The 20,100-nt window shown below is 41.6% G+C and overlaps 1 protein-coding gene across 4 annotated transcripts in view; it reads left to right on the top strand.

Moving 5' to 3' along the window:
* Positions 1-9,719: 9,719 nt before the first annotated feature.
* Positions 9,720-20,100, top strand: part of PAG1 (phosphoprotein membrane anchor with glycosphingolipid microdomains 1) — a 121,339-nt gene continuing 110,958 nt past the window's right edge. For all 4 annotated transcript variants that reach the window (XM_089517523.1, XM_089517519.1, XM_089517520.1 and 1 more), the window contains exon 1: positions 9,720-9,996. The gene's annotated coding sequence lies outside the window, so the exon portion shown is untranslated. The remainder of the gene's footprint in view (positions 9,997-20,100) is intronic.

Below are 20,100 nucleotides of genomic sequence, written 5' to 3'. Positions count from 1 at the left end.
TGAGTGATCTGTGTTTCCTCAAATGCAGTGTGTTGAACAATGGCTGCCCTCAGGACTGAGGCATTAGCACTGAAAGCAGCTAAGACTTTTTTTTTTTAAGTATTGATTCTTGTTAGCTTGGTTAATCTAAATACAAAGCATATATAGGCCAGCATCATTTTATTGTAGCTTCACATAATACATTTTTGTTTGTTTTTTGCTCAGTCTGAATTCTTAACACCTAGAAGTTCAGACAAATTAAAAATAAAACAGACATATTTTCTTTGGAGGCTCTTCAATAAACTGCCCTTGTTTCAGATTTGCCACATTAACTTTTCTCCACCCCATAAACCTGATAGGATCTAGCTTTGTTTTCTCATTTCTCTTTGATTGGACCTGATTATTTATCAGTCCTATAAAAGTTGTCCTAGCTGTTTTCTTCTTGCTTTTCTTTGCACTGTAATAGTTCTCGGGCTAATTAATGCACTCATCTTGAAAGAATGCTTTATAAACTTTATTGCCAGGTACAGTCAGATTGAATTGGCAATAGTGAAACATGCATACAATCACCTACAAGGTCAGATTGCTACTGAGAATGTATATATATCTACAGGCTAGGGGTGGACAAAGTGTGCCACTTCAGATATAGCTTGACTACAGTTCCCATTAGTCCTAGCCAACATAGCCAGTAGTAGGGAATGCTATGAGTTGCAGTCCAACACTTTTTCAATCCTTGGTTTAAATAAATAATTTTAGATTATGAATGTTTTCCAAAACAACTAGACACCAATCGTAAATCATGATGGCAGTGATCCAGTCATTTTGTTGAAGGTAAGAGGTTGTGGTCTGGTCAGTGCTAAATGGAAAACCACTCAGAAACCCCATATGTGCTGTCCTTATATACATGCAAAACACAACTCACTGCTCTAGTTGCTTATTTCCTTCTCCTTGCCTCCCTGAGATTACCAGCACTATATTACCAAAATACAGCATAGGACTAATGAATGCTCATGATTCCTTCCCTACTTTATGCATTTAAGACAGATGAAAATTAATGGATTGGGATGGGTCACCATCACAACATGATTCCTACCCCATTTTATGCATATAAAGAAGATGACAAATAATGGGTTTGGATGGGTAGCCATAATTGTTTCTACTCTCCTTGTTTTACAAGGATGTGCAGAGGATTCATGGCTATTTAGGAAGCAGCAGTGAGGGATGTGGATTTTGTTTCTGACCACAGTGACTAATTCCCAGCAATGGGTTTTCATAAACCCAAGGGAAAGAACAAAGAATATTCTTGTGCTGATACAAACTATGGCTGCGGAAATGTTTCGCTGTCTTAATTCTAATTTTATGACCACTGGGCCATAAAAGAAAGAAGGACCCTGGCAGCCAGGAAAATACTAATCTTAATCCTAATCTCTCTTTTGAGTCAGGTATGTATTACCTTAGTTATGATTCAGCTTCTACTGGAGGGACCAGCATCACTTCCTAAAGGAATCTCGGTCCTACAGCTATTGTTATAATATTAGGCAAAATCATTTTAGAATTGCAGTCCTGCATCCCCAAACAGTATATAAAATGCACTGGACTAAACAAGAACTTGGACCTTACTTTCAAATAGACATAGAATTGCACCGGAGAGTTTAGGAAGGGCACTTTTTTGGTAAACTTAATCAGTCATCATAGTTATTGGCCTTGTGGATTCTGGAAGCTGTAGTCAAAAAGTTTATTACCCAAGCTTTGTGGAGCAGGAAGCCAAAAGAAATCCAATTACTAGCTATACAGTGCTTCTGCTATTCATATCACTCACAGGGAAACTGAAGATCCATTTCAACTGTACAATTTACAATATACATAGATTTCCTTAATTAGATGTGGTTGCTCACACGCTGATGTGAAGGTGCCGAAAAAAAAAACAGAATAAATTAAGCTTGAAACAAATAACCTGTGTTTAAGATAAAATTAGGATTTTTAAAAATTGAGACACAATCAAACAATTGTCTGACAGCCCCCAAAACTGGACAGTTTCTCATAAGTATGAAGGATCTTTTTCTTTACCATGCAAAGAAGTACCTAAGTAAAAGAGTCTGTTTTAGCAGTGTTCCTTAAAATACCATGAAAATGAAAATCTGTCCAGTAGCACTTCAAATTTAGCTTTCATTAAGATGGAGCATAATGGACATTTGTTATTTTAGTTTAAAAAATTTATATCCTGCCTATTCTCTAAAGAGTCTAGGTGGCTCATAACACATAAATATTTGATTGTTTTAAAAAATCCTTCTACGTCATAAAAAAAAAAAAAACCTAATAACCAGCAGCAGAAAATAAAGATAGCACAGGGTAATAGAATTACTTTAACATTTCAAAAACAAATAAGTAACATTACCACAGAAGGTCTTTCTGAAAAGAAAGATCTTCACCAACTTCCCAGATGTGTTAATAAGGTTAGTACTTAGTGTGTTAACCACTAAATGATGTGAGAAGGCTTTCTTTGGAATGGAGTCTCCAAGCATAGACACCAAAAAGGCCCTTAGTCTCATATTAAATAGATAGCCTGCTCAGACACAAGAGAGGGCCTTACAGTTTGCTACCTGAGGCCCATTCACACTACACAATTATTCCATTTTAACTGCCATGCAAAGGGATCTCGTAGCACCTTTGAGGTTAACTGAAAGAGAGAAATTGGTAGCATGAACTTTCGTAGAGTTGAGCCTCCTTCCTCAGATGCATGTGCAGTGAGATATGGCCATTGAGTTCAGTCTTGGGCAAGTGGGTTTTTAAAAAGAGGCTGGATGGCCATCAATTAGGAGTGCTTTGACAGTGTATTCCTGCATGGCAGGGACTTGGACTGGATGGCCCTTGTGGTCTCTTCCAGTTCTATGATTCTATGATACACATGTCAGAAAAAAGTAATAAATAAACCAATCAAACCAGTACTTTTAGTATCAGATGGCATCGCTCCAACAACCATATTTCAATCTGTAACCTTCAGCTGCATACCATTTGAGAGATTAACAAGCTTCAGAGGCTGTCTAGAAGACGTTCATCACCACAAATACTTTAATCTTGCAGTACTTCACTAAAAATGGAGAGGACAATGCCCCCCCTAAAATGGAGCACCATTTGATTTACATTTAGTACAAGATTTAACATGCAGACGAGTTAAAGAGCAATATAATGACAGAAATATTTAGGATCAGGATGTTTAAATCCTAATGAAGGAGCAGTAGATATGCAATTATCTAAATGCTACTGGATTGTATTTCTAATCATCTCTTACCACTAGCTACCACAAATGGGAGCTGAACTCCAAAAACATCCAAAGAACAGTGCTGTGGGCATGTGTAATCCTTGCTGAGGGGTACAGAAGCAGTGATCTGTAGGCCTGACAAGATGTCTCGAGAGGTGTGTTGTCTTTCAGGTGCAAAGATCCGTGATGTGACAGAGAGGCTGACAAGACTGGTCAAGCCTACTGACCAATACCCCTTCCTTTTGGTCCACGTGGGAACTAATGATACTGCAAGACACAGCATTCAGAACATCAAAAGGGATTACGAGGCGCTTGGTAGGAAGCTGAAAGGAATGGATGTACAGGTTGTCATCTCGTCTCTTCTGCCAGTTGAAGGGCATGGTCCAGGAAGGGAGAGGAAAATAGCAGATGTGAACAACTGGCTTCGCAGATGGTGCCGCCGAGAAGGATTTGGATTCTTCGATCATGGGCTGCGGTTCCATGAGGAGGGACTTCTTGCAACAGACGGGTTGCATCTCACGCCAGTTGGAAGAAATGTTTTTGCCAACAGTCTCAAGAACTTGATCAGGAGAGCTTTAAACTGAGTTCCGAGGGGAAGGGAGACAATATTAAGGAAGGCGAAAGGGATGGTGAAAATAGTCAAACTGACATAGAGGAAACAAGGCAAACAGTGCGAGGACCCAACAGTGGGAGGCAAAAATACTTGCACAGGCAGCAAGTAAAAGGGAACCATAGTCTGCGGTGTCTCTACACTAATGCACAGAGCATGGGAAATAAGCAAGATGAACTCGAACTCCTAGTACAACAAAGCAAATATGATATAATAGGCATCACTGAAACCTGGTGGGATGAGTCTCATGATTGGAATGTGGAAATAGAGGGGTATAACCTTATTAAGAGAAATAGGCCAAACAGGAAAGGAGGAGGAATAGCACTATATGTCAGAGATATTTACACCAGTGAAGAGATCCTGGACATCAATCATGGAAGCCAGGTGGAGAGCATCTGGATAAGAATCAAAGGGGAGGGAAACAACAAGGGTGTTACGGTGGGAGTCTACTACAGACCCCCAAGTCAGACTGAGGAATTGGATGATGTCTTTCTAGAACAGATGACCACACAGTCAGAAAAGAGAGATGTAGTAGTGATGGGCGACTTCAACTATCCTGATATTTGCTGGAAGTCAAACTCAGCAAAATCCTCAAGGTCTAGCAAATTCCTCACGTGCCTGGAAGACAATTTCATGGTCCAAAAGGTGGAAGAGGCAACAAGGGGGTCAGCTATTTTAGATCTGATCCTAACCAACAAGGATGACTTGGTTAATGGGGTGCAAGTGGTGGGATCATTAGGTGGAAGTGACCATGTTCTCCTGGAGTTTGTAATACAGTGGAAAGGAGAAGCCAGGCAGAGTCAGATACGCATCCTAGACTTTAGGAGAGCGGATTTCAGTAAACTTAGAGAAGTATTGAGGGCAATTCCATGGTCAGAAATACTAAAAGATAAAGGAGTTCAGGACGGATGGGACTTTCTCAAAAGGGAGATACTGAAGGCACAATTTCAAACAGTTCCAGTGAGAAAGAAAAATGGGAGGTGTCTCAAGAAACCAGGATGGATGACTAAGGAACTTTCAACCGAGCTAAGTTTGAAATGGAACATGTATAAGAAATGGAAAAAGGGGGAAATCACGAAAAAGGAATTCAAAGAAATAGCAGGCATGTGTAGGGGTAAAGTCAGAAAAGCTAAAGCGCAGAATGAACTCAGGCTTGCTAGAGAGGTTAAGAACAATAAAAAGGGCTTTTTTGGATATGTCCGCAGCAAGAGGAAGAAGAAGGAAACGGTAGGGCCACTGCGTGGAGAAGATGGCAAAATGCTAACAGGAGATAGAGAAAAGGCAGAATTACTCAACACCTTCTTTGCCTCAGTCTTCTCAGAAAAGGCAAAGGGTGCTCAACCTGAGGATAATGGAGCAGAGGACAGAATAGGGGAATTTCAGCACAGAATAAGTAAAGAGATAGTAGAGGAACACCTTGTTAATCTAAATGAATTTAAGTCTCCGGGACCAGATGAACTCCATCCAAGGGTATTAAAAGAACTGGCAAAAGTAATATCGGAGCCATTGGCAATCATATTTGAAAACTCCTGGAGAACAGGAGAGATCCCAGCAGACTGGCGAAGGGCAAACGTTGTCCCCATCTTCAAAAAGGGGGGAAAAGAGGATCCCAACAATTATCGTCCAGTTAGTCTGACATCAGTTCTAGGAAAGATTCTGGAGCAGACCATTAGAAGGCAATGCCATAATCACAAAAAGTCAACATGGGTTTCAGAGAAACAAGTCATGCCAGACAAATCTAATCTCTTTCTTTGACAAAATTACCAGCTTGGTAGATGAAGGGAATGCTGTGGATATAGTATATCTTGATTTCAGTAAGGCCTTTGACAAGGTTTCCCATGACATTCTTGCAAACAAGCTTGTAAAATGTGGGCTAGACAAAGTAACTGTTAAATGGATCTGTAATTGGTTGACCCGACGAACCCAAAGGGTGCTCAACAATGGCTCCTTTTCATCCTGGAGAGAAGTGACCAGTGGGGTCCCACAGGGCTCTGTCCTGGGCCCAGTGCTATTCAACATCTTTATCAATGACCTGGATGACAGAATTGGGAGCATTCTTATCAAATTTGCAGATGACACCAAATTAGGGGGAATAGCTAATACCCCAGAGGACAGGATCAAGATTCAAAATGACCTGAATAGACTAGAAAGCTGGGCCAAAGCTAAGAAAATGAAATTCAACACAGAGAAATGTAAGGTATTGCACTTAGGGCGGAAAAATAAAATGCACAGATATAGGATGGGTGACACCTGGCTGAATGAAACTACGTGTGAAAGGGATCTAGGAGTCCAAGTAGACCACAAGTTGAACATGAGTGAACAGTGTGATGCGGCAGCTAAAAAGGCCAATGCTATTTTAGGCTGCATCAATAGAAGTATAGTGTCTAGATCAAGAGAAGTAATAGTGCCACTGTATTCTGCTTTGGTCAGGCCCCACCTAGAATATTGTGTCCAGTTCTGGGCGCCACAATTCAGAAAGGACATTTAGAAACTGGAGCGTGTCCAAAGGAGGGCGACAAAAATGGTGAAGGGTCTGGAAACCATGCCCTATGAGGAATGACTTAGGGAGCTGGGGATGTTTAGCCTGGAGAAAAGAAGGTTAAGAGGTGATATGATAGCCCTGTTTAAATATTTGAAAGGATGTCATATTGAGGAGGGAGCAAGCTTGTTTTCTGCTGCTCCAGAGAACAGGACCCGGAACAATGGATGCAAGCTACAGGAAAAGAGATTCCACCTGAACATTAGGAGGAACTTCCTGACAGTAAGGGCTGTTCAACAGTGGAATGCACTTCCTCGGAAGGTGATAGAGTCTCCTTCTTTGGAGGTCTTTAAACAGAGGCTGGATGGCCATCTGTCAGGGATGCTTTGATTTGGATTTCCTGCATGGCAGGGGGTTGGACTGGATGGCCCTAGTGGTCTCTTCCAACTCTACGATTCTATGATTCTATGATTCTGTGTAACTGCCAGCCTTCTTGACTGTGCCACCCATGCTGAAAATAATCAGTATTATCATTTATAATAATAATTCTATGATACATAATATATAATATTTCTATGATATATATGTCAGAAAAAGTAAATTATTACTGTTGTTGTTGTTGTTGTTATTTCGTATCCACCTCTCCCCAAGGATTGAGGGGAACAACAAGAAATCAACAATTAGCAACATCAGTTAAAACACCAACAGTTAATTGATTAAAACACACAACAGTTTAAAAGGACAAATAAGACATAAACATTTTAAAACAGTCCACATTTAAAATTCAACATTTTAATTCACAGTTTATAATTATCTGGATAAGTCTGCTGGAAGAGATTGGTCTTCAATGCTCTTTGATATTTGGATGGCATTTCATGCAGCTCTATCTGAACCTCTGCTCTGAAGCCAGATTTCAATCCATAGCATCACCCCAGACTTCATGTCACACTTGGATGTAATACGGCCCAGTGGGGGGGAAAGGTAGTCTGGGATTTTAATCATCTAAATGTATAGATACAATCAAATTTAATGGAAAATATGTGACCCAGGATTATCGCATGGGGGGCACAATAAACCCTTCAGCAGTCTTGCCCCACTGACCCAGTAAATGGCTCCACTGTCCACAGTGATAATCTCACGAGCAGGTTAAAAAACACAACACTCCTGAGTGTGTGTCAATTGTGTGTGTGTGCGCGCGTGTGCTGTGTGCCTGCCTGCCTGCCTGCCAGCTGAGTCCAGCCGGTCTGATGCAGTCACATTACTGCTATTGCTGCTAATTATATGACAGAAAGATGGCTTACCTTGGCTGACGGAAAGTTTGAAGAGCAAAATACAGTCACAGGCGTTCATTCCTCACAGTGCACCCTATGTGCACTGGGTGTTCAATGTTGTTGTTGTGTGCCATCAAGTCATTTGTGACTTATGGTGGCCCTGTCACAGAGTTTTCTGGGCAAGATTTATTCAGAGGGGGTTTGCCACTGTCTTTCTTTGAGGCTGAGAGAGTGTGATTGCCCCAGGCCACCCAGTGGTGTTTGTATTTATATGCAAACAAGGATTTGGACCCTGATATCCCCAAGGTAGTGAGCAAGCATGGCATAGTGGTTTGAGTGTTGGACTATGACTCTGGAGACCAGGGAGCAATTCCCAGCTCAACCATGGAAACCCACTGGGTGCCATTGGACAAGTAGTCACACACTCTCAGTCCAGGATGAGGACTGCAAAGGAGGAGACCATTCAAGAAAAATGTGGGACAATACAAAATATAAGCTAAAAACTCATGTAAACATAAATTATGCTTTTTTGCCATGCTCCAAATGGAAGATATTTCAGAATTCCTCCTGGACAGAACATGTAGGGCAGATCCTGGAAAAGGAGGACCTCTGGACATTCCATCTCAGCCTCAGGGGAAGGCAATGGCAAATCCCTTCCGAAGAAAATTGCCAAGAAAACCCTGTGGTAAGGTTGCCTTAGGGTCATTATAGGTCAGAAATGACTTGAAGGCACATAACACAGACAATCCAGAGTAGTAGTGCAATGCTCAATCCACTAGCTACACAGAGGGTGACAAGTCAATGCTCAGGGTCAGGAGGAGAAGAAAAGAAGGGTCCAGCTTAGCTCTCTGCTAAAGAGATGGGACTGAGGCCAGGGGGACCAGACTTCCTCCTTGTCAAGGACCTGTCCTACATTTTAACCTTCTGCCCAAGAGGAATTCCAAAACATCCTCCATTCTGAACATGATGACTAAGAGGCATGAATTTATATTAGTATTTTAAACTTTTTAGTTTGCTTCTGTCCTCCATTTTTCTAGAATGCCCTCCTTTTTGCAGTGCCTTGTCCTCCTTTGCGATGAGGACAGGGTGATCAGGCATCCTCCTTTTCTGGTACCTGTCCTCTATTTTAACCTCCTTCTGCCCAGGAAGAATTCCAAGACATCTTCCTTTCGGACAAAGAAGCATGAGTTTATATTTCTAGGTGGTTTTTTTTTAATGGTCCTTTCCTCTCTTTTTTGGAATGTCCTCCTTCTGGCAGTGCCTTGCCCTCCTTTGAAGTTAGGACATATGTAGGGTGACCAGAGGTCCTCTAACCACAAAGGTTATGGCGTCATCCAAGTTATGGAAGGGTCTGCCAGAGGAGACCCGGAATACTACTGCTAACCTTGCCTGCTTTACAAAAGCGGTCAAGATGGATCTCTTCCAGCAGGCCTTCCCAGATGAGCGTCTCAGTCGCCGCCCTTCGACGGCCTGCTTTTTGTCATTCATTTTAATAATTTTATAATTAAATCATAATTTAATTGTATTATTTTTATGGTAGGTGGGTGGGTTTGTGGGATATTGTGGTTTATTGTACTTTGATTTTTTTAAAAATGTTGTCAGCCTCATCTGCCTTGATCTAATTGGAGAGGCGGGATATAAAATTGGAGAGGTGGGGTATAAATAAAATATTATTATTATTATTATTATTATTATTATTATTATTATTATTAGCATATCTTAGATGGTTGATATTCCTTCCTCCTCTTTTCACTCCAACAACTTCTGGGCCCAAGCCAGCTTTCCATACAATATGTTCTGCATACAAGTTGAGCAAGTGGGGTGAGAAGATGTGGCCTTGTCTGATTCCTTTGCCAATTGGGAACCATTCTGTTTCTCCTTGTTCTGTTTTGACAGAACTGGGGGTTTTTGGGTAGAGGAAGGGAATTGCTCTTGCTGCTCTTGCTTCCCTCCTCCTGCTGCTGCTGCTGCTGCTGCTGCTGCTGCCTGAGGTGGGGAGGCTTGGGCTGCTGCTCATGCGCACTGCTGCCCAGGCTGGCGCGCTGTCCTCGGTTGCTCCACTTCTGCTCCTCCTCTCCTTGGAGCTGCAGCTCTTGCTCTGCTGCTGCTCTGGGTGCCTGGTCCGCTGTCCTCTCTCTGCTCTGCGAGGGAGCCCTGGCCAGAGAGGGCTGCTGGCGGGGCTTGCCTTGCCTCTTCCTCCCCTCCTGGCTTTTGGGGAGACTGCGCTGCGCCATGTAGTGTGTGGGAGCCCTTGCTTTCCCCTTCTCCTTCTTCTTCGTCGCCTTGGCCAAAGGGAGCCCAGAAAGAGCAGCAGCAGCAGGAGGAGGAGGAGAGGCAAGGGACGGACAAGAGGAGAGGGACTGGGCAGCCCCAGAGGAGCCCTGGCCATCTCGCCTGGGTAAGTGCAGCACGCCTGGCAGAAGGGGCAGGTTGGATCCTGGAGGGCCCCAGAGGGGGAGGGAGGGAGGGAGGGCAGTCTATTTGGGGGCTGGGAGGGAGAGAGGGAGGGCATCACACTCTGCCCATGCTCAGAGGCACAACTTTTATGACTGGAAGAGTCCCAGAGTGTGGGGTAAGTTCTTGAGGTGAATAGTGCTCTCTGTCCATGCTCAGAGGCATGGCTTTTATGCCTGGAAGAGTCCCAGAGTATGGGGTAAGCTCTTGAGATGAATAGTGCTCTCTGTCCATGCTCAGAGGCAGATCTTTTATGCCTGGAAGAGTCCCACCAGATAAGAGAGCCAGAGGGTGGTGTAAGGCCTTGGGATGGATAGTGCTCTGCCCATGCTCAGAGGCATGGCTTTTATGGAAGAGTCCCAGATAAGAGAGCCAGTGTGGTGTAGCCTCTTGAGCTGAACAGTTAATTGACTAAAGCTGATATTTAACTCGTTAGGTTTCCCCCCAAGTCACCATCTGGTCTATTAGAAAAGAAAAGATAGAGCCAGTGTGGTATTGTGGTTTGTGTGTTGGACTACAACTCTGGGGGCCAGGGTTGGATTTGCTGTTGGGCCATGAAACCCATTGGGTGACCTTGGGCAAGTCACATGCTCTCAACCTCAGGGGAAGCAAAACCTGCTCTGAAGAAATCTTGCCAAGAAAACCCCAGGATAGTTTGCCTTAGGGTTGCCATAAGTTGGAAACAACAACAACAAAGTGATTCTGCAGGAATGGCCTTGACAGTGACTGTTAGACCTTGGGCCTGAATCATTGCTCAGAATGAAACCTTTGGAAAGTATGGGAAACGTATTCAGGGGTAGCCATGTTGGCCATGTAGCAAAGTACAATAACATCCCAAATCCACATAACTGATACCTTTATTTGGATAAACAAAATGCACTTTGTTAGCTAAATAAGTGTATCACTGGTTTATTTGGAATGTTATTGTACTAACTGTCCCATGGATTTCATAGGGTTTTCTTAGGCAAGGAGTAAATACTCAGAGATAGTTTGTCAGTTCCATCCATTGAAATACAACCTACAGCACCTGGAACTCCTTGGCAGTTTCCCATCCAAGTACCAGCCGGGACTGCCCCTGCTTAGCTTCTAAAATCAGACAAGCCTTTATAGAGTATTTAGGCCAGGTTTTAATAGTAGTCTCCAAAAAGGAGGGGGAGGGTAAAGCAGGAAAAATATTGTCAACTAAAGGCAGACTTGTGTGCTTTTTTTAAAAAAACACCTTTTAAAGAAGTGGTTAGTCTGGTAAATGAAACTAGTTTTATGGGTTTTTGCAATCAGTTGTGGGGAGATCTCAGCTCTAAGCTGAAATCCAAAGAGTATGTGCAATATCTTAGGCGTGAGTAGTCCAGTATTCAATGAGCCTAAGGCCTCTTGTAAGTGTGCATAGGGTCTGCAGCATTCCTTGGGAGAAAGTGTCATTGAAATAACTGTGATTACTCCTAAGCAGACTTTTTTTATCCTTTAAGATTATGGCACTACTTAATTGACACCAGCTTGTAACGTTGGGGGTAGTTTACAAGGCCATGTAGTGTGGATTTCTGTGTCTGTTCAGCCCTGAAGCTCCTTGGGTGGTCTTGGGAAAATCCTAGGATAAATGCAGATAAATGAGATAAGAATTATAAAAACACTGGAGACTCTGAGTGGTGCTTTAGAGCGTGGAATGATAATAATAATAATGCTTTACTGTGAGAAGGACTGCAGTGGGAAGGGCTCAAGGGGAAAGTAGCAGCATGGATAGGAGACATAATGCACACTTAGCATATCTGGAAAAACCACTTAAAGGCTTTCAGATGCAAACAACATAATCTTGAGGTTTCTGTTTTTGTTTAGGTTAGCAGTGAGTTTTCTAGGGATAGTCTGAAATCTGGGACTGGCATACTGTAACCTTAGGCTGTGGAAGTAAGAATGCATACTTCAGTATAAATACCATGGCACTTTGAAAACAGCTGAAAATGAAGGATGAAGTCCTATGTACAAATCCTAGCAAGTGGCAAAGCAGAGGGAGAAAGAGAGCATGTGGTGAGAGTGAGTAAGAGTACATACTCTCTGTTTACTACTGATGACCTGTGGGATTATTCAGGGGTAGATTATTTGATCATAGCTCAAGTGGCAGTTGATGGATTGGAACCAAGTTTATTTCATTGGTTGTAAAGGAGCACTGTTCTTGTTTGGCTGTTGCTGACTCCAAGGAGTTTATCACACGTGACATTGGAACTCCAATCTAAAGCCATTCTGAAGGGAAGGAGAAGCAGAGTCAATTTGAATCCAAGGCAATTCACGTGATTAATTATCATACGTGAAGAAAGAAATTGTGATCATTCCTGAGGCGAAGTGGAGCGAGTGCACATTAAATGATCAAACTGGTACATACCATGTGGATTCAACTATTCGAATCGGCACCCGTGTGCATGCTCAGTGGGGCTCTGAACGCATCGTGAACCTTTGCACTTCCAGGATGAAGAAGGGGACCACTTCCTGGTTCCAGTTTCACTTGAATGTTAGACTCACATGAATGATAGCTTTATGTTTCTTCTTCCTTTCTATTTTATTCTATTTTTACTCTATTTACTCTATTTCAACAATTCAGCAATGCCTGCAACTCCCGCCATGTGTGCTCTCGAGTATACATACAGCCACATCCAAACATGTCCTCAGTGTCAGCCTTCCCTACATTCCTCCCCTGTTTTCTTCAACATGTCCTCCCTGTCAGTCCCCCATCCCTCACTCAGCATCCAAATGTGTCCTCCATTCTTGAAGGAGTACCGGAAGCAAATGGGGCAAAATTGCAGCGCCGTATCATGGGAAATTTGCCACCTTGGAGGTTTGCGGGGTTGGAACAGAAGCAAAGTTGCATTCCACACCAGACCAATTCGGATTGAAATCAAAGTGAGCTTGGAAACAATTTTTGTGAGTCCGCTTGTTACCGAATTCATAAAAATCAGGAGTCACTCTGGATTGACTTTGGATCCGGCTCGGAACGACCCCCATAGAAAACAATCATGTGTGGTAATCAATCACATTATAACGTGAATTCTCATGGTTGGACCCGGAGTGGCTTCGGATTGGAGTTGCAAAAACCGCCATGTGATATCATCCCAAGTGTCAGAAACATTCTTCTAGATGTGCATATCTGTTGTCATCTAAAGCCCAAGCAAATGTGTTCTCGGTTTCCATTTCATCCAGGTCCAAATTAGTGTGCACACCTGGAAGAAAGTTTAGCTGGACGATGTTAATTTGACTTCAAGATTGCTGTGTATCGAACTGAGATTTTTCTGTACTATTGAGGCCTGTTACAGACAGCCAAAATAAAGCTGCTTCGAGTCACAGTGGAAATATGGTGTTTCAATGATGTATGCGTCCTAAGAGTCCAGAAGCCGCACCAAAGCCACGCTCCAGTCCTTAGGGCTGGAGCGTGGCTTTGGTGCGACTTCTGGACTCTTAGGACGCATACATCATTGAAACACCATACCTCCACTGTGACTCGAAGCAGCTTTATTTTGGCTGTCTGTAACAGGCCTTAGTTAGGATTTTAGTTCACAACACAATGAACTGGGAGAATTCTGTTATACCTTTTCCAGTCTACATTTATTGGTGGTGGTGAATTAGATGGTTCTGTTTGTATCAAATTTATACCACTAATGGATGAAGCTAGATAAGAGTCTGCAGTATCTGGAGAACCAGATGATGTTAAAGATGATGAAAATGGCTGGAGAGCCATTCCCAGTTTTCAGGATTTTTTAAAAAAATAATCTTGGATGACACTGCTTCTTGTCTCCAACTCTTTTATCAAACAAGAACAATGCTGTGCTTTATGACTTTTGAAACTATATGCTCTAACAACAGGATTGAAGTTAATAGACAGGGTTGACTCCCACGATGTCGGGTTGTCTACTGTTGAAAGACTTTTGCAGTTCTTCCCATATAAAAGTAGAATCTCTTTGTGTTCAAATATGAAGGTGAACATGGATGCAAATCTGCCCATGGTACATACCGTAACTTTCACTGTTATTTCAGGGGCAAAATCCTAGCAAGTTATACAAAAGAAAAGCTTTTTTGCTCAACAAAACTAATGGACCGTATTATCTCTGTACACAGCTAATAATTATAAAGGGTTAAACTATAACACTTTGAATACTAGAGCTCTTTAACCTTTCTTTCTGATCTGTCACCCAGAGATCTGGCTTTAAGCACAGTGATATATCATCAGTGGTGCTGAATACTTTAGCTGATTAAATTTGTAAAAAGAGCAGGCATACAGATAATACCAAGCAACTGAGCAAGTGCAAGAAAATGCAATAGGCAGTTAGGAAGTATAGTTATAGAATGTGTTTTTGAGTGTTATTCCATCAATTCAATATACTTCAAATGGGTTACATTTTTGGTGTGTTTAAATTTTCATTTCATCTGAACTATTTTGGGTGTTATAAAAAGATATAGTCCATTTTAATAATTTTTATACGGGTTAAATCTCCATTATTTGAAATGCTTGGGACAAGAAGTGTTTTGGATTTCATATATTTTTGGATTTTGGAATAGTTGCATATACATAATGAGGTATCTTGGAGATGGTTCTGGTGAACATGAAATTGATTTATGTTTCATATTCATTTTATAAAATAGCATAAAGGTAATTTTATACATAACATTTTAAATAATTTTGTGCATGAAACAATGTTTGTGTACGTTGAACCATCTGAAAGCAAAGGTGCCACTGTCTCAGCCACCCATGGGCAATCATGTGGGCAATTCTGGAGCATTTTGGATTTTGGAATTCTGGATAAGGGAGACTCAACTTGTACTATTGGGAGTTTGTCTGTGCACAGTGGCATTAGGGCAAAAGCCTTACAGATAATTCTGATATGCTGGTGTATTCTTCTCATTGGACCATATTTCTGTAAATGTATATGATAGTCATATTATATGTAGTGTTGAATAGTTGTAACAGTTAGGATCAAGATAGTGCTATGATCAAGATAGTGTTAATCGAATCTATGCTCTAATTAGTGGTTCTCAGACTCTGATCCTCCAGATTTTGGGCCTTCCATAAATCCTGAGCATTGACCCTGAAGTCTAGGACTTCTGGGAGAGGACCAGAGTTTGAGAACCAGTTCTTTGTATCCCAGTCAAGCATGATCCAATTCATGTGTAGGTGTTGTTGCTTTAGTTTCTTAGTTGTACCATCACTGTTAAAGGTAAACTTGTCCTGCATGTTTCTTCTTAAGAGGAAGTATCTAATCATGTTGTAAGCTGTAATTAGGAAGATATCAAGAATGCCTTTGAATAAGTGAGAGTTTCCATTTAAAGCTACATGCCTTATTTTACTTTAGTAGCCCATGTACTACCCCCCCCCCCAAAAAAAAAAAAACCCTTAATATTTGACTGAGATTCTGGTTAGACATTTTTATCCAGGCTTTAAGTTTGTAACAGATGTTCTTTTGGTGATAAATATGTTGCTCTTCAGATGCTGTTGGACTGCAGTTCCCACTGCACCTGGCTAGAATAGCATATGATGAGAAATGATGGGAATTGAAGTGGAAAAAACAAGTCCACATGTTCCCCATTTCGGTTTTAGGATTTAAGCATCTCAATCCTAAATATTCCTGCCAGCATATCACTCTGCAACTTCCATGTATCTTGCACTGAATATAAGCCATAATAGTCACAAATATTTCTTGTGTTATTAAGAAACTAGAAGATTCATTGTAATCCCTAAAATGCTCATAAATGGTTTTCTCTAATTCCTTTTGTAAAAATATCATTTAATGAAAAATTAATCTGCAGTCTGGTTCTTAATGTATTTCAAAACCCAGAGCAGTGGATAAATCTAATTGCAAGGACTTTTAATGACAATATGGGGGCAGGGGAAATGTTTGGTTCATGCATCAGTTTCCCAAAGACTCCATTATGTAACTTAAGCTCCACATTTAACCAGCCATTAAAATGATTTTAATTTGGTAGACGGCACCATCTGGAGTCTACTTTTCAAGAAGAAAGCACTTAATAATCTAAAGCAGAAACTACTGAAATAGCCATGCTTTTCTTTCTCCAACAAGGAGCTTTCATTGAATTTTTCTTATCTGTCATAGGATGGCATTCAGCTGTTCCTTTGCCCAGGAGTTCTCACCATTCACATATGACAATGTTAAATAAATGTAGACACCTGAACTTTAGAAAAGTCTCAAGGGGAAACATGTTTTCCTGAGCACATTTTGTAAAAGTAGCAGGCAGCTGTATCTTTAGGATACATAGAAAATAAAATAGCAGACACCATTTATTTTTATAAGGAGAATGCAAATGGTCAGTATTTGAATTTTCCTTTAAGTAGATATCAAGAGCATTTTCTTGAGTATTCTATTTATTTGGCAGTATTGATAATTTTGATTTCTATTATGCAAAAAGCACTAATCAGCAATCAGGCATGTTGTTGTGTGCCTCCAAGTCATTTTTTACTCATGGCCACCCTAAGATGACCCTATCTTAGGATTTTCTTGGCATGTTTCTTCAGAGAGGGTTTGTCATTGCCATCCCTGAGGTTGAGAGAATGTGACTTACCCAAGGTCACCTGGTGGGTTTTTATGCCTGAGCAGGGAATTGAACTCTGATCTACAGAGTCCATGGACAACAAATCCATACTACTCTACTAGGTATGGAGAGCTCATTGTATTCTGCATTCAGGTGTGTTATTAAAGGAGGAAAAAAGATGCTGTTTTCAGGGGCAGAGTCCTCATTTCTATTTTGATTTATTAAATTGAAATATTGGTGTATGAACTGGGCCATAAATTTCAGCAACAGCTGGTGCTTGTCTACCTCTTGATCCAGAGTGGTTTTTATAGCCATGTTTTCCTCAGTGTGATCACCATTTGCAAAGGTAGAATATTTCATTATTACAGTAGCACAATACGGCATACACACACTTCAGTTTGATTTGAGAAAGTTGTTCTGAAGATCCAGCTATAAAAGGTGCAATGACACTGATTTCAACTGATCACTATCTGTATCAGTTCTGTGCTGTTCACAGTGTTGGCGAGGAGAAGCTGTAAAAAAGCCTGAAAGGCAAAATGTGCTTTTAGCTTACACAGTGGAAGCAAAAGCCATTTTGAATTTTCGTTATCCAGCCCATTGCAGAAAGCAGAGAGTCCATGTGTCTGTGAGAATCTCAGGTCCCAGATATTGCTTGCAGTCTGTTCCACTGATTAATCAGGATGCAAATTTTAATCTGTGATCAAAGCTTTCATCAATTAATTGTATTGGTTTAAATTTGCTGACCTAGGGATCTGTATGTAACAAGCCAGTCACTCAGGTTTCCTGACAATGAGTATTCAGAAACCATTATTTCTCTTCTTAACACTAGAAATTAGTTGCTATAGTGCAGCCATGGGTTTGACTTTACCAGTTGAAAACTAATTCAGACAAAATGGAGGTGTTTTTGATCAAATACTCATGTGATATAGAGGTTGCTTTTTCCTTTTATTCATGTGTTGCATAGGAACAGTTACATAGCTTCTTAGTACTTCTTCCATCATTTCCCCTGGATATTGATGGGGTGACATCAGTACGAGGAGTGCCTTTTATTAGCTTCAACTAATAATACAAGTGCAGCCACATCTGGCATCAGTTTTTAATGTATTATTTACTTTCATACTGAATTGTTGAAATAGACTGTACATGGAGTTGCCTTTCAAGGCAGTCCAGAAGCTTCAATAGTTCCAAATGGAATGGCCAGCATGTATAACTATAGTAACAACGAATCAGAGAGATGTAGTATAAGGATAAGAATGGTTATCATATTTGAGGGATAAATTATTATATGGAAAAATGTGCTGAAGTATAACTTCTCATAATTTATAGTGAGGCAGTCATTTTATAATATTTGTACTAGTCTAAGCTCACAACATAAGTTAAAAATAGTGTTTCGAAATAAGGAAAATGGATTACAGTCATAAGTGGTTTGATCCAGATTTGGTCTTAATGTAAACCGTCAGGAATATATTTATGTGTATGCATTTGTGTGTATGTTTTCTCACTTATCCAGGGGCTGTTTTGCAAATAAATTTAACTGGGGTGAAAAAGTTTTTAAAGCTTTGGTACAGTGTTTCAAATATTGGGATATCCAGATTTGAATCACTGCTGAGCAAATAAAATTCACTGGATGACTTCAGGCTAATCTTGACTTGACATCCTCCAGTATATTGCTATAAGAATAAATTGGGGAAGAGGAGAACTATGTACCATGTACTTAGGAATCATTATACAGTCAGCCTGCCACATCTGTGACTTTGACTTTTGTGGATTTGGTTATTGATGGATTTGATTAATACGTTCTCTCTAGGAGTCTCTTGTTCTTCCAGCATGACTCTGAAGACAGTGGATTATAGAGTCATGATGGGGGACCTAGAGGGTCCAGAGACTTTTGTGTACATTTCTAGGTCCTCCAGTGCTGTGATCAGCTTCCAGTGGATGTTGACCACAGAGTTGCACTGGAGGACCTAGAGATACCTAAAGAGGTGTTCTCTCAGGTAAAAAAGTCTTGTTTTTATTTCTGGCCTTTTCACTTTCTTGGGGGTCCTCTGCCCTTAACCCCCAAATTAGAGGACCCACTGTAAATAATAAAAATGACACCACTAGATGGTCCCACTCAATGATATTGCCAGGGATCATATTTACCATAGGTCTTAGAGCCTGCAATGATTCTGACCTGGCAATCTTAGCCATAGTCTATATAAACAGTGTTGATATAGCCAATGATAACTTCCAGGAGCCCTGGCCAGCTTAGCTGGTGGTGAGGAAGATTGGGATTTCACTGTCCAGCAGCACCTGGAGGACTGTTGTTTTGGAGACAGCTTATTCCTGTATAGATCAATGGCAGATGCCTTGCCCTTGGTGACATCTTGCAGATTCAGTGGACAGAAATCAGAAACAAGGCCTTTTTTGGTGAGATTACAAACCATCTGGGATACTTTACCAACTGAAATTTCATCGGGTTATCTCTTTTTGTGACTCTTAACAGAAATTGAAGACGTTTTTATTTTGATGGATTTTTATTATGTGACATCTACGTCTGGTTTATCGCTGCTTTTGATGTTGTACTTTTTTGTAGCTGTCAGAGATGTTTCACTTTGTTTTTTGAGTATTTGTGTTATATTCTATATTGTTTTTAGAATTAACCTCTACAGTCGTCCCTCCTGATTTGCGGTCTTGCCGTTCACATCCCTTGGTCTTTCACTGATGGTGAGCCAGGAGGGACATAATGGCATGTGTGCAGTGCTGCATACAGCAGTGCTCCTCTTTGTAATAAATGGGGCTCCAATATTGGTGATTTTCCTGGTTGGTGGGATGGTGGTGGTCAGAGACTGTATTTTATTGCATAATAATGGCCCCATACAGACTGCCAAAATAAAGCTTCTTCGGGTCACTTTGGAAGTATGCTATTTAAATGTTGCATGCATCCTAAGAGTCTGGAAGCCACGCCAAAGCCATGCTCTAGCCCTAAGCACAGCTTTGGCACAGCTTCTGGACTCTTAGGGTGCATGCATAATTTAAATAGCATACCTCCAAAGTGATCCAAAGCAGCTTTATTTTGGCAGTCTGTATGGGGCCAATGGCCCGTTACACATGGGCTAAAAAGTACGCGCGGAGTGCGTACTAGGGTTAAGGCGGGCCGGTGCTTCAGCACCGCCTTAACCCTAGTGCGCGCTGTGCGCACACAAAATGGCAGTGGCCGTTCCGCATGGCCGCTGTCATCGATACATCACGGCCACACCGCCTCCAAACGAGGCGGTGCGGTTGTGACATATTGGGGTCACGGCAGGGCGCCTAGGGCACCCCTTCTGCAACCCCGGAAGGAGCTCTGTTTCGGAGCTCCTTCCTGGTTTGGTCTGCTGGGCGCAGCCTTCAGACAGCTGCGCCCAGCGGACCAAAGGAGAAAGGGGCCAAACGACCCCTTTCTCCTTCTCCCCGCCGCCGCGGGGTGTCCTTGGGGCTTGAAGCCCCAAGGACACCCCTTTCCAGGCTGCGGGGAAGGGGCCTTTTGCCGCTTCCCCGCAGCCCG

The sequence above is a fragment of the Sceloporus occidentalis genome, unplaced genomic scaffold (genome assembly GCF_023333645.1).
Source record: "Sceloporus occidentalis isolate IW3139 unplaced genomic scaffold, rSceOcc1.0.p SCAF_3, whole genome shotgun sequence".
NCBI classification, from domain to species: domain Eukaryota; kingdom Metazoa; phylum Chordata; class Lepidosauria; order Squamata; family Phrynosomatidae; genus Sceloporus; species Sceloporus occidentalis.
This window is presented reverse-complemented; position numbering and strand designations above follow the sequence as displayed.